The following is an 11,689-nucleotide window of genomic DNA, read 5'->3' as shown; positions in this document are numbered from 1 at the left end:
GGTAGTGTATTTACGTCAGTCCTAACCTCCGGGTTCATCTCACCCTCCCCTTCCCACTCAGCTGTGTGCACACATCCACTCTCCACGTCTATGTCTCTTTTCCTGCCCTGCAAATAGGCTCATCCGCACCATCTTTCTAGATTCTGCAAAAATGCATTCATATGTGAGATTTCTTTTCCTCTTTCTGACTTGCTTCACTCTGTATGACGGACTCTCAGTCCATCCACATCACTACAAAAGACCCAGTTTCATTCCTCTGCATGGCTGAGTAATATTCCACTGTGTATATGGACCGCATCTTCCTTATCTGTTCATCTGCTGATGGATATTTCAGTGGCTTCCACGTCCTCGCTATTGCAAATAGTGCTGCAGTGAACACTGGGGAATGTGTGTCTGTTTGAATTAAGGATTTCTCAGGGTATATGCCCAGGAGTGGGATTGCTGGATCACATGGTAGCTCTGCTTCTAGTTTTTTAAGGAACCCCCATACTGTTCTGCACAGTGCTTCACAATTCTCTTTAAAGAACCCATTTCAAAAGGGCTTGTGAGGGTTCCCAGCTTTCCCCCCAGGCCTCAGAGCAGAGACAGCACACGGCAATGCCCAGGCTTTCCCTGAAAAAGGCCTCTCTGCGTGTTTTGAAAGCTGTAGCCTGTCTCAGGCCTCTAATTTAACACAAGAGAGGGGCTAGCTGCCACCGCCACCCCCAGAGACCAGGGAGGCCAGCGGGTCCCACCTTTGTGCCTCCCTGTGCCCGGATCTACATCATGAGCATCTCCCTAGAAGGAGCTTGTGCACACGTCTGGTGCCCCAGCTGGTGTGCCGCCACCCAGGGGACACGCTCCTTCATTGCCTGTCTCTGGTTGCCAGCAGGACTTGTACATTCAGATCCCACAGGACTGGATGAGACAGAGAAAGAATTCTTACGAGACGATCCCCCCAAGGCTCAGTGCAGAGATGCCAATCAGAAACGCCCAACCTCCAGGCTTTCTCTGAAAAAGGCCTGTATGCTTATCCTAAAAGCTGCGGTCTGAGAGTCAGGCTTCTAATCCAGCACACATCTACAGACCAAGGACGACGCTCCGCGGAGACGGGGGAGCACAGCAGGAACAGTTTCCACACTGTCTGTGCCCCATTGACGTCAGCAGTGCCTGTGACGCGGCAGAGGAGAACTGGTGCACACATCTGGCACCCTGGGTTTTGCGGTGCCATCAAGAGGGCACCTCCCCTGATAGCCTGGCTCTGATGGCTAGGGAGGCTTGTGTCCCCAGGTTCAGTGGGACTGCAGCAAAGAAACAGTTCTTCAGTGGCTATGCTCTTAGAGGTCAGTGCAGAAGGAGCACAGAAAATTCTTCCCCGTCTTTTTCCCGTAAGATGTCTATTTCCATATGTTACAAGCTGCTGCCTGAAGATCTAGCTTTTTTTTGGTGGGGGGGGGGGGTCCTTTAAAAATTTTTAAATTAATTATTTATTTATTGTTGGCTATGCTGGGTCTTCACTGTTGCGGGAGCTTTTCTCTAGCTGTGGTGTGGGGGGCTTCTCACTGTGACGGCTTCTCTCGTCGGGGAACACAGGCTCTAGGGCTCGTGAGCTTCAGTAGTCGTGGCCCATGAGCTCAGTAGCTGAGAATTCCGGGCTCTAGAGCACGGGTTCTGTAGTTATAGTGCATGGGCTTAGCTGCTCCAAGGCATGTGGGATCTTCCCAACCCAGGGATCGAATCCACGTCTCCTGCACTGACGGGCAGACTCTTTACCACTGAGCCCCCAGGGAGGCCTGATCCAGCTTTCGCTCAGCCTGAATCTAGGCGTTGACTGAGATCCTCTCCTTTGGGACACTGACAGGTCTTGGCACGCCTTCAACTACTGGAAGCCACTAAGAACAAAGTAGTCTGCTTAGACAATCACAAAGATTTGCAAGACAACCAAGAGTGAGGACGGGGTTGAGGAATGTTTCATTTCCTACAGGAGGCCACTCCTCCAAAACTGGGCAAGTTGGCTGTTTCGTCTAATGCATAGAAACCAACAAAGAGAGTCAAGAAAACTTTTTAAAAATAGAAGACTGTGTTCCAATGAAACAACAGGATAAAACCCCAGAAATAGGTCTTAATGAAACTAAAATAGTTTATTTACCCTATAAGGAGTTCAAAGTAATGGTCCTAAAGATGCTAACCAAGATCAAGAAAACAAAGCATGAAGAAAGTGAGGATTTCAATAAAGAGATAGAAAATAGAGTGAAAGTGAAAGTCACTCAGTCGTGTCCGACTCTTTGTGCAACCCTGTGGACTATATAGTCCTTGGAATTCTCCAGGCCAGAATACTGGAATGGGTAGCTGTTCCCCTTCTCCAAGGGACCTTCCCAACCCAGTGATGGAACCCAAGAAAACAGAGCACCAAACAGAAATCACAGAGTTGAAGAATACAATAGCTGAACTGAAAGATTCAACAGCAAACTAGGTGTAGCAAAGAAAGAATCAGTGAATTTGAAGACAGCAGTGGAAGTCATTCAACAAAAAGAGCAAAGAGAGAAAAGAATGAAAAAGTGTGAGGAGAGCTTAAGGAACCTATGGGACACTGTCAGGAGGACAAAAATCGCATTACTGAGGTCTCAGAAGGAGAAGAGAGAGAAGGAGGCAGAAAGCTATTCAAAGAAATAATGGCTAAGAACTTCCTTAACCTGGGGAAATAGATATCTAGATTCGGGAAATCTAGAGAGTTCTAAATAAGATGATTCCAAAGGGGCCCATTCTAAGACACAATATAATTTAATTGCCAAAAGTTAAAGACAGAGAATTTTAAAAGTAGCAAGAGAAAAACAACTTGCAACATACAAGGAAAACTCTGTAGACTATAACCAGATTTTTCAGAGGAACTGTGCAGGCTATAATGAAATGGTAAGATATATTGAAATGCTAAAAGAGAAAAAAAAAAAAAAAAAAAAAACCTGTACCAAGAATACTCTGCTTGGAAAAGTTGTTCTTCAGAATTGAAGTAGAGATAAAGAGTTTTCCAAACAAGCAAAATGTGAGAGTCCATCACCACTAGACAACCTTACATGAAATGTTAAAGTGACTTCTTCAAGGTGAAACAAAGGACACCAATTAGTCACAGGAAAACATAGGAGAGTATAAATTTTGCTGATAAAAGTAAATATATATTAAGTGCAGAATACTCATGTAATGGAATGTGTAAATCACTTTTAAACTTAGTCTAAAGCTTAAAAGGCAAAATTAGCAAAAATAACTATAACTGCAGGGATTTTCCTGGTGACTCAGATGGTAAGGAATCTGTGAATCTGCCCATAATACAGGAGACCCGGGTTCAATCCCTGGGTTGGGAAGATCCCTGGAGAAGGGAATGGCAACCCACTCCAGTATCCTTGCCTGGAAAATCCCATGGACTAGAGGAGCCCGGGAGACCACAGTCCATGGGGGTGCAAAGAGTGGGACACGACTGAACGACTAACACACACTTTCACACACAGTGATTTGTAAATGGATGAGCAAGATAAAAAGATATAAACTTTGGCATCAAAAACATAAAATGTTTTTACAAAAAGAGTACAAATGTAGAGATTTAGTATACATCCAAAGTTAAGCTGTTATCAGTTTAAAATAGACTGTTATAAATAAGATGTTTTGTGTAAGCCTCATGCTAACCACAAAGCAAAACCTTAAGTAGATTCAAAAAAAAAATAAAGAGAATCTAAGTATACCACTACATAAAAATCACCAAACACAAAGAGAGCAAGAGAGGAAAAAAGAAACACAGGAATGACAAAGCACCAGAAGACAATTTTAAAATGGCAATAGAACGTGCGCACCTGTCAATATTTACTTTAAATTTAAATAGGCCAAATTCTCCACAAAAGACACAGAGTGGCTAAATGGATAAACAAAATAAGACCCAACTACATGCTCTCGGAAGAGACTCACTTCAGCTTTAAGCACACACACACAGACTGAAAGTGTAGGGATGAAAAATAATATTCCAGGCAAAAGAAAACCATTAAAAGCTGAATAGCTATACTTGTATCAGACAAAATAGATTTTAAACCAAAGACTGTATATACTAAGAGATACAGAAGGTTATTGGGTATTAATAAAGGGATCACTCCAACAAGATATTGTAATATTTATAAAACTTGTGCACCCAACCTGGGAACATAAATAAAGAGAAAATATTAACAATACTTTTGTGTTGTTTTAAACATTTTTATTGTTCACTATAACATAAGAAAGCTCCCTGATGGCTCAGGGAGGTGTAAAGAATCCACCTGTAATGCAGGAGACTCGGTTCAATCCCCAGGTGGAGAAGATCCCCTGGAAAAGAAAATGGCAACCCACTCCTGTGTTCTTGCTTAGAGAATCCCCATGGACAGAGAAGCTTGGCGGGCTACAGTCCATGGAGTTGCAAACAGTCAGACATGACTGAGCATGCACATAAGAAACAGGTACATTTGACTTGTCACAAAATGAGTATCTTGTAACCACCACCTGGGTCCAGAAATGTTCAGTTCAGTTCAGTTCAGTTGCTGAGTCGTGTCCGATTATTTGTGACCTCATGAATTACAGCATGCCAGGCCTCCCTGTCCATTACCAACTCCCGGAATTCACTCAGACTCATGTGCATCGACTGGGGATGTCATCCAGCCATCTCATCCTCTGTCGTCCCCTTCTCCTGCCCCCAATCCCTCCCAGCATCAGAGTCTTCTCAAATGAGTCAACTCTTCGAATGAGGTGGCCAAAGTATTGGAGTTTCAGCTTCAGCATCAGTCCTTCCAAAGAACACCCAGGACTGATCTCCTTTAGAATGGACTGGTTGGATCTCCTTGCAGTCCAAGGGACTCTCAAGAGTCTTCTCCAACACCACAGTTCAAAAGCATCAATTCTTTGGCGCTCAGCTTTCTTCACAGTCCAACTCACATCCATACATGACCACTGGAAAAACCATAGCCTTGACTAGATGGATCTTTGTTGGCAAAGTAATGTCTCTGCTTTTGAATATGCTATCTAGGTTGGTCATAACTTTCCTTCCAAGGAGTAAGCATCTTTTAATTTCATGGCTGCAGTCACCATCTGCAGTGATTTTGGAGCTCCCAAAAATAAAGTCTGACACTGTTTCTACTGCTTCCCCATCTATTTGCCATGAAGTCATAGGACCAGATGCCATGATCTTAGTTTTCTGAATGTTGAGCTTTAAGCCAACTTTTTAACTCTCCTCTTTCACTTTCATCAAGAGGCTTTTTAGTTCCTCTTCACTTTCTGCCATAAGGGTGGTGTCATCTACATATCTGAGGTTATTGATATTTCTCCTGGCAATCTTGATTCCAGCTTGTGCTTCTTCCAGCCTAGCGTTTCTCATGATGGACTCTGCATATAAGTTAAATAAGCAGGGTGACAATATACAGCCTTGACATACTCCTTTTCCTATTTGGAACCAGTCTGTTGTTCCATGTCCAGTTCTAACTGTTGCTTCCTGACCTGCATATAGGTTTCTCAGGAGGCAGATAAGGTGGTCTGGTATTCCCATCTCTTTCAGAATTTTCCACAGTTTGTTGTGATCCACACAGTCAAAGGCTTTGGCATAGTCAATAAAGCAGAAATAGATGTTTTTCTGGGACTTTTTTTTTTTTTCCATGATCCAGTGGATGTTGGCAATTTGATCTCTGGTTCATCTGCCTTTTCTAAAACCAGCTTGAACATCTGGAAGTTCACAGTTCATGTACTGCTGAAGCCTGGCGTAGAGAATTTTGAGCATTACTTTACTAGTGTGTGAGATGAGTGCAATTGTGCAGTAGTTTGAGCATTTTTTGGCATTGCCTTTCTTTGGGATTGGAATGAAAACTGACCTTTTCCAGTCCTGTGGCCACTGCTGAGTTTTCCAACTTTGCTGGCATATTGAGTGCAGCACTTTCACAGCATCATCTTTCAGGATTTGAAAGAGCTCAACTGGAATTCCGTCACCTCCACTAGCTTTGTTCGTAGTGAGGCTTTCTAAGGCCCACTTGACTTCACATTTCAGGATGTCTGGCTCTAGGTCAGTGACCACACCATCGTGATTATCTGGGTCGTGAAGATCTTTTCTGCACAGTTCTTCTGTGTATTCTTGCCATCTCTTCTTAATATCTTCTGCTTCTGTTAGGTCCATACCATTTCTGTCCTTTATCGAGCCCATCTTTGCATGAAATGTTCCCTTGGTATCTCTAATTTTCTTGAAGAGATCTCTAGTCTTTCCCATTCTGTTGTTTTCCTCTATTTCTTTGCATTGATTGCTGAAGAAGGTTTTCTTATCTCTCCTTGCTATTCTTTGGAACTCTGCATTCAGATGCTTATATATTTCCTTTTCTCCTTTGCTTTTCGCTTCTCTTCTTTTCACAGCTATTTGTAAGGCCTCCCCAGACAGCCATTTTGCTTTTTTGCATTTCTTTTCCTTGGGGATGCTCTTGATCCCTGTCTCCTGTACAATGTCACGAACCTCCATCCATAGTTCTTCAGGTGCTCTATCTATCAAATCTAGTCCCTTAAATCTATTTCTCACTTCCACTGTATAATCATAACCAGAAATGTTGAGTTGGCCTAAAATTTATTTTGTGTTTTTCTGTAACATCTTGCAGAAAAATCTGAACAAACTTTTTGGCCAACCCAATATATAGAAAGGTTCGAGCATCCCAGAGTCCTCCCGCCACCTCCCAGCTTTCACCTCTCCCTTCTCCCTGAATGAACACATGAGTGTAATTACTCCCTTACTTTCCTTTGTAGATTTACCGCTTGTTGTATATCTATAAACATTTTGTTTTACTTTTATCTGTTTTCAAATTTACATAAATGGAATTACACTTTACATCTGGCCTTTTCCACTTCCCACATTGCATGAAATAACTGTTTTTTATTGCTGTGTATCGGATGGAGAAAGCCTTTCTAAGTTTCTGCGTGAATAGACCATGACATTTTTATTCATTCTGCTCTTGAAGGACATTTGGGGCTATTTTGGATAATACTCCTATGAACATGCTTCTTCAAGCCTTTTATTCCATAGGAGCACACATTCTGTTGAGCAAATATTTAGGAGTGGGATTGCTAAGTCAATGATACATGAATCTTCGGTTTTAGTTCAGTTCAACTCAGTTGTGTCTGACTCTTTGCGACCTCATGGACTGCAGTACGCCAGGCTTCCCTGTCCATCACCAACTCCTGGAGTTTACTCAAACTCATCTCCATCAAGTCAGTGATGCCATCCAACCATCTCATCCTCTGCCGTCCCCTTCTCCTCCAGCCTTCAATCTTTCCCAGCATCAGGGTCTTTTCCAATGAGTCAGTTTTTCGCATTAGGTGGCCAAAGTATTGGAGTTTCAGCTTCAGCATCAGCATCAGTCCTTCCAGTGAATATTCAGGACTGATTTCCTTTAGGATGGACTGGTTGGATCTTTTTGCAGCCCAAGGGACTCGCAAAAATCTTCTTCAACACCACAGTTCAAAAGCATCAATTCTTTGGTGCTCAGCTTTCTTTATAGTCCAACTCTCACATCCATACATGACTACTGGAAAAAACCATAGCTTTGACTAGGCAGACCTTTGTTGGCAAAGCAATGTCTCTGCTTTTTAATATGCTGTCTAGGTTGGTTATAGTTTTTCTTCCAAGGAGCAAGCATCTTTTAATTTCATGGCTGCAGTCACCATATGCAGTGATTTTAGAGCCCCTCAAAATAGAGTCTGTCACTGTTTCCATTGTTTCCCCATCTATTTGCCATGAAACTTTAGTAGATAATGTCAGTTTTCCTAATTTCCTGCAACCAGTTGATACATCAGTGGTGAAAAGCTTCCATTGTTTCACATCCTTAGTAACACTGGATATCGCCAGTCTTTCCTCATTTGCATAGCTATATGGTTACAGAGCAGTATCTCATGATTGTACTTTGCATTTTTCTTGTTTCTCATGGATTTATTGGCCATTTACACATAGTCTTGTTATGATGGGTCTGTTCTAACCACTTGCCCGTTTTTTTCTATTGGATTATTTATCTTTTTCTTTAAAATAATAAAACGCAAGTGGAAAAAGTTAATGACTGCATAGATCTTGGTAATATCAGTTATTTCTGAGCGTTGGAATCACAAGTGGTTTATGTTTTCTTCCTCATGCTTTTCTGCCCTTTTATAATTTCCTATAACAATTATACATTATTTTCAGGACACTTAGTGTTTCACAATTCTAATGAATAAAAACAATGACTTTTGCAAAAGATATTATCTAGGGAATACATTTTGAATGCTAACTGTTAAATTTATGGGATATTTGGGTGATTTATGGTAGTGATTCTTAACCATTCCAAGGTGTTCTACAGCTAAACTTGAATAATTGCGTTCTCTTCCAATTTGCCATGGTTTCATTTATTTTGTTTAATGCCTACAACCAAATTTAATATATCAAGCTATCCATCTATATACACATCAATGAATTATTAATACTCCAAGTAGGATTCAGCAGAAAAAAAAAGTTATGAGAGAAGTTGAAGTGAAAATTAGGAAGTCACAGTCCTCTATCAAGAAGAATTTCTGCTTTCACTCCCATCAGAACTCCTATTAATGTAGCAACTTCCAAGATACAATTATTTGCATCCCAAAATCACACATGAAAAGGCCTTAGATGGCTCATGCTCTGAAAAATTAATTATAAAATAGTAATTGAATAACAACTGTTCCCAGTACTGCGTAGCATTAAAAAGAATTAAAGCATAATGCCTGACCTCAAAAACCCTGCCATCTAATTGGAGAAATAAATCAAACCCTTATGAAAATAACAAAATGCATGATGATGTATAAATGATGTAGTGAGTCAAGGAAAACATTTAAAAGTAGGATGAAGCCTTAAGAGAATGCCTAATATGAGAGGAACATGACCATGGGGAAGAATCATTTCATCACTGGGACTCTGCCTGAGGCCTGCAAAAGATGTTGTTGTTTAGTCGCTAAGTCATGTCTGACTCTTTTGTGACCCCATGGACTGTAGCCCACCAGGCTCCTCTGTCTGTGGGATTTCCCAGGAAGAATATTGGAATGGGCTGCCATTTCCTTCTCCAGGGGATTTTCCTGACCCAGGGAACGAACACATGTCTCCTGCATTGGCAGGTGGATTCTTTACCACGGAGCCACCCGGGAAGCCCACAAAAGATGTTAACGCACAGCAGTATGAGATTTTTTACTCTAAATTTATGCTACCTTCTTACTGTTTTCATAATGGAAGATAAGATGGTTTTAGGATAGTCCCTAAGCCCGGGATCCCAGTCCTTTCCCTACTGCTTTGCTATGCTCTACATCTTTCTCATACACACAAACGTGCTTTCTTTTGAACAAAGTTCCGAGTATGCCTTTGCATAATCTGGAGTATATCGTGAAGAAGACCTTAAAATCTGTGTATAAATTAATTTCCAGCTATCATTGTCAGTAATTTTAAATTCTACTTGGCAACCTGAAGTCGGTTTTATATATATATTTTTCTTTTTTTTTGGTTGGCTGCCCCAGGCCTTCATTGCAGCATACTACTACTACTACCAAGTCGCTTCAGTCGTGTCCGACTCTGTGCGAACCCACAGACGGCAGCCCACCAGGCTCCCCCGTCCCTGGGATTCTCCAGGCAAGAACACTGGAGTGGGTTGCCATTTCCTTCTCCAATGTGTGAAAGTGAAAAGTGAAAGTGAAGTCGCTCAGTCGTGTCCGACTCTTCACGACCCCATGGACTGCAGCCTACCAGGCTCCTCTGCCCATGGGATTTTCTAGGCAAGAGTACTGGAGTGGGGCACCATTGCCTTCTCCTCATTGCAGCATGCAAACTCTTATTTGTGGCATATGGGATCTAGTTCCCTGACCAGGGTTGGAACCCGGGTTCCCTGCATTGGGAGCATGAAGTCTCAGCCACTGGACTACCAGGGAAGTCCCTGAAGTCAGTTCTTCTAACTGTTACATGAGTGAGTTGACACTGGGAATTTAAAATGCACTGTACAGAATGTAAGACGAAATAAGCCTGGGAGGGCCGGGAAGATGGCAGTGTAGGAAGCGCTAGGAATTTGTCTCCCAACCTGCACGACGTGGAAGTGGCCAAGTCTGTCTTCTGTAATTATTTTAGAATTTCAGAGTCTATTCAAAGGCTTGCAGCTTCGTGGGGGAAGACGAGCCTGGTAAATTGTGCTTAATTTTGGTCAGTTTAAGCCTCGGGCAACAGGCGATCTGCATCCTCCCGCGCCCCAGCCCACGGCCGCCAGCTGGACCAGCGCTCTTAGAGGGGCTTGCTGGAGCCAGAGTGATGATAAGGACTTCGTCCTTCAAGTAATGGGTCTGGGTTCTGATCACCGACAGCTGCCTCTGGTCGCGGAGGGGCAGACACAGGCGGGCAGGCAGCTGCATTTTCCACCATCATTGTTTCATGCCCCTCTACCTGAAGCACCTTCCAGGGGATTTAAAGAGACAATCGCTATTTTATGCCCTTTATTTTTCCATTTTCCCCCTTTTGGGTTATTTAAGGATTAGTTACACATACGGGGAGATTTAGAAAGTTACCACTTATGCCCAGTGTGCAGGCTTTCCTTAGATCTGAGAAAACTTTAGTTTATATGCTTCAAGCTGATCCCTAACACAGAGACAACTACACACAAAAAAATTTAAAAAAAAAAAAAAAGAACAAGAAATTCTAAAATTTGTATGGAACTGCAAAGGACTTTGAATAGCCCGAGCAATTTTGAGAAGAGGAACAAAGCTGGAGGCATCACACGTTCTGATTTCAAACTGTATTACAAAGCTGCTGCTGCTGCTAAGTCGCTTCAGTTGTGTCCAACTCTGTGCGACCCCAAAGACGGCAGCCCACTAGGCTCCCCCGTCCCTGGGATTCTCCAGGCAAGAACACTGGAGTGGGTTGCCATTTCCTTCTCCAATGCATGAAAGTGAAAAGTGAAGTGAAGTCGCTCAGTCGTGTCTGACTCTTCAGGACCCCATGGACTGCAGCCTACCAGGCTCCTCCATCCATGGGATTTTCCAGGCAAGAGTACTGGAGTGGGGTGCCAGTGCCTTCTCCAATATTACAAAGCACTAGTAATCAAAACACTATGATATTGGCATAGAAACAGACATATAGCTCAATGGAACAGAGTAGTGAGCTCAGAAATAAACCCATGCATATATGTTCAATTAATTTACAACAAGTTTACTATTAGGAAAGGACAGTCTGTCTTCAGTAAATGATGCTGGAGAAACAAGCCACGTGCAGAAGAAAACTGAACCATGATCTTATACCAAACAGTTACACAAAACTTACTCAAAATAGATTAAAGACTTGAAACCATAAAAATCCTAGAAGAAATAGGCAGTAAGCGCCTTGACCTTGGTCTCGGTGATGACTTTTTGGATTTGACACCAAATCAAAGGCAACAAAAGTGGGACTATATCAAACTAAAAAGCTTCTACACAGCAAACAACAACAACAAAAAAGAAATCACCAATGCAGTGAAAAGGCGGCATACTGAGAGGAAGAAAATATTTACAAACATGTGCCTGATGAAGGGTTAATATTCAAAATAAAGAAACTCAAGCAACTCAATGGGATTAAAAATGGGCAGAGGAAGTGTATAGACATTTCTCCAAAGAAGACATGTAGATGAGCAGTAGGTACATGAAAAGTTGCTCGACATCACTAACCATCAGGGAAATA

Source organism: Bos taurus, chromosome 27, assembly GCF_002263795.3.
Source record: "Bos taurus isolate L1 Dominette 01449 registration number 42190680 breed Hereford chromosome 27, ARS-UCD2.0, whole genome shotgun sequence".
NCBI lineage: Eukaryota > Metazoa > Chordata > Mammalia > Artiodactyla > Bovidae > Bos > Bos taurus.
Note: the sequence above shows the minus strand (reverse complement) of the source record.